Below are 4,032 nucleotides of genomic sequence, written 5' to 3'. Positions count from 1 at the left end.
TTTTAAGGAGAAAAATAAGCGAAGAAAAAGGCAGCTTTTTTGGTATAACAGTTTTTAAAGTACTTGAAAAAGATTTTAACGTAAACCACTTGTCAGAATATGTAATCCATGGACATGATGAAATTAATCTATTGGGGGGGTGGAAGAACAAAGCAAAGACATCTTATTTTTTCTTCAGATCTGTGTAATAGATTTTTAATAACCTTTTTATTTGAACTAGCAAGTAATATATGCTGTGTGTGTAAAATATGGGTCACTGTAATACAAGCTATACTGAAAGAGACTGAACCCCACTAGGAATATGTGCAACTAACTGATCTTGTGTGACATTGTTAAGCTCTGGAACTATATTCCTCACCCAGTTTTCAGAGAGGACTTTCTGGATGTCCAGGGATATTACAGGAACAAGACTCTATTTTAGACGTTTTTACGGAATATATTTATAAATGGCACTCAGTACACAGTAGAAAATTGACAGTAGGTTAACTTTACATTTTGGCACATGCATTAAATGTGTAGTAAACATTAAAGCTGCTTTTTTTTTGTTAGTGTTACGAACGAGAACTGTGATTCCTGTAAATCACAGTGATGAGACAGCAACGTAACTAAATTTTTCATTTTAACGTCACCATAAAGTGAAAAAGGTCACCGATTATACCTCCTTCTTCAGGAAATTAACTGCTGCTGTTAGTAACAGGAGTGTGAAATAATACTAATTAACAAAAAAAGCCACACTACATAACTCTAGGCCAGTGACTGTTAACAAGGAACATTAATGCAGGAAAAAATTGGGGATCTGTGCCTAGAAGGTCTGGTTATGATACCAACTGTGAAAAAGACAACAGGCTTAACATCAAAGTAACATCTCTTTGATGGCTGTATCTTCTGAGAAAAACAAACTAGTAGTATGGGCAACTTGCAGAGCATGTCTTCATGAACAGTTTAATCCATTTAACTAAAAATAGAACTCAGTTATGCAGCATTTTTGCCAGTGTAATTTTTTCGTAAGTTAGAAGTAAACTGCTTCAGTGCAAAGAATCACATTTTAAATACATGTTTATTAAGCAAGCTAATGGCTGGCGAATACATGATGCATGTTTATCAAAACACTGTTACAGATAAATAATAAGTTAATTGGTTATAAATAGCATACCTCCCCCACCCAATTAAGTCCTTTTACATAGCATATGTGCTCATACCTGTTAGCAAAATAAGGCACAATTTGCAGCACAGGACTTTTAATTGCATTGGTGTGGATATAAATAATGATACATTAATCCATTCGCAGTACATGATTTGCTCTTGGTAAAAGGGAGAGTTTTATGAGGACTAGGTAGCGTAACAGATGGCTTGGAAGGATGTCTCTTCAGGGCAGGAATTAAGTTTAAGAAAAGCTATTGAGGAATACAGTTTCCATGATGCATTGAATTTGATTTTCAGTTCAGATTTTATATTCTCTGTCTAATAATAAAAAAGATTGTGTATGGAAAGCTTTATATACTCTGCCAACAACTGGAATTCTGTCACTTCCTGTAAATATGAGAATTATTTTTTGACACAAATGCACTTATATGGGTAGTGAGTGTATGCCAATAAAAAGAGCATACGATCTCTGTATTTAACTGTTTCAGAAATCTTACTAAACAGCATACTCAGCACACCAGTAATTAAAAATACATCAGTGCTATGTCAGCTTCACCTACATTAGAATTCTTTGTGGATTAGAAACTCCGTTCTGGCTGTTTTTCAATGGTAAAGCTAACATGACATCTAGTCTTTAATTCCACACATGTAAAGTGTTCCTAAATTCAAACATACAAATATTACACAATGGGAATGTATAATTTTGGAAAAATCTGAATTGGGCTGCTGCTCTGTTCTTTTGCTTTTTGAAATAAACACTGCAAAAACCATTTTGGTGTGCTGCAGGAGAGCAGGGCGTACAAGTTTGAATGATATGCAGCAGCATGACAGATGCAGGCACGACACCTTGAAAAATTGTTTTAATAAGGGATGGTGTGGAATCGAGTAAAAAATGGTTTCCATGCAAATTGTCTTGAAGATGAATACAGCAAACCCAATGTGAGCAAACCCCAAGGCACCCCTTGCGCCATCTATGAACAGGAACCGGCTGTGGCCATGGACAGGCCAGTTGGGTAAAATATTCCAGCTTTAAAGATTGAACATGTTTTTTGAAATACAGGATAATTGGGGGTTTGGGGGGAAAAATCTGTTGTCATTCGTGTCTTTGAGGAGAGACTTTGTGTCCTGTGGGAGAGATTGGTGCCCAGGCTGCTGCTCCTAATTACAGTTACCTTAGAAGTCTGTGGTCAGAAAAATGGAATAGCTGCCTCTAGTTTAAAACCAGCTTATCCTAATAAGTAAAATACTTGCCATTGTGCATATATTTAATTGCTTGTTACTAAATTTTTAGAAGTCACAAATATAAAAGCAATGGCAACAGAAGGATTGGCTCTCTCCAGATTTTGCATTTGCTGTGGTAAATAAATGGCAAGTAATAAATTAATCTGCATAAATAATATGCAGAAGCACACTTGAAAGAAGGGTTAGTTTTGTGTCTTAAAGAGACTGTGTGTCTCGGCATAAAGCATTTCTTTGAGCTTTTTCCAGTAGCTCTGAGGTGTCATTCATGACTCCTAAGTCCACTGCAATGTGAACTTTGCTGCATGGGAGGTAGGTGCATAGTGAAGTGGTGCACATACATACTGAGCAGCTTTGCCACGTATTTATTTGCTGCCAAGACCAGGTCTTTTGAGACCTTTCAGCAGTCCTTAATTAGCTTTAAAAAAAGTAAATCCAAACATTACCTAGTAGATGAATTACACTGTATTTGCAGACCTGCCAGTGGGCAGATTTCAAGCAGCAAGGGTTGGTGCACTGAGCAAGGTCAGTTAATGAAACACCCTGGCTTTGGATAGAGGTTGTACTGCTCCAAACCTGCTGCCGGGTGGTTTGCGCAGGCCATGCTCCTGCCTGTGGCTGCCAACATCCATCCACGTGGCTGGACAGGGAACCGGGATACTGCAATCATCTGCGTGGAAAGCACGGGAGCGCTGCCAGCTCCTGCTTTCATGGCTTATCTTTGCCTTTCTCCATACCCCTCCCTTCCTGAGACCTTGGATTTTCATGGGACTTCTTCATGAGACCTGTGGCTGAATAAAGTGTCAGAAAACGATTCTTTTTCAAAACTGCCTGAATTCTTTACCATTTCAGCGTGTTAAACTAGCTCACCATGTGGATCGGAAAAGGCCAAAGCCTGCCAAGGGGAGGCAGGAGGGGAAGAAGATCTCCTTGTGTGTCATCTCAAAGAGCCATGCAGATTGAAGCCCTCAGCTGAACCTCTCTGTTCAGGGCCCTGGGCAGCTGTGCCAGGGCAAGGGATGGGGAGGGGAAGGCAGCCTTGTCCCTCCTGGGCCACAGCAAGGGCTTTGCCTGCACACTGTGACCGAGCAGCCTCTGCAACAGGGAGGAGCAACACGGCTTGGGAAGTTCCCAAGCACCCAAGGGGTTGTCTCAAGCGTCGCTGTGTTGGGAGGCCCAAGAGCTCTGCTTCCAGCCGTGGATATGGAGTGCAGGCTGTTGAGGATCGGTCCTCCCCATGTCTCCCCTCTCACAGAAGTGAGGAGTCTTGTAATCCGGGCGTTACCTGGTGATACAAGAGACTGAAAGCTAATTGCTGTCTCATTGCAACATGACTCTCCTAAAGAAGTGCTTCCTTGTGCCAGGACATGCAAGGATCAGGCCCACACGCAGGAGTAAGGGGACATACATAAAACGGCTGTGAATTTTGCGCGGGGCGCCCGGGTGAAGCCCTGCTGCCGCAAGCCACAGTGCACCGCAGGTTGGCATGGGCTGGGTAGGGAGGGCTCCCGGCTGCTGCATCAGCAGTGGGCCGCACAACAGCGCTTCACTGTTGTGAAGAGAAAGGTAAAAACAGTGTTTTCATCCGTCTTGTACCACATCTTCAGCTGAAGTATATACACACACACACACATAAATACATATTAGCAA

Source organism: Pezoporus occidentalis, unplaced genomic scaffold (genome assembly GCF_034315485.1).
Source record: "Pezoporus occidentalis ecotype Australia unplaced genomic scaffold, CSIRO_AGI_Poc_V1 ctg13, whole genome shotgun sequence".
Classification (NCBI taxonomy): Eukaryota; Metazoa; Chordata; class Aves; order Psittaciformes; family Psittacidae; genus Pezoporus; species Pezoporus occidentalis.
Note: the sequence above shows the minus strand (reverse complement) of the source record.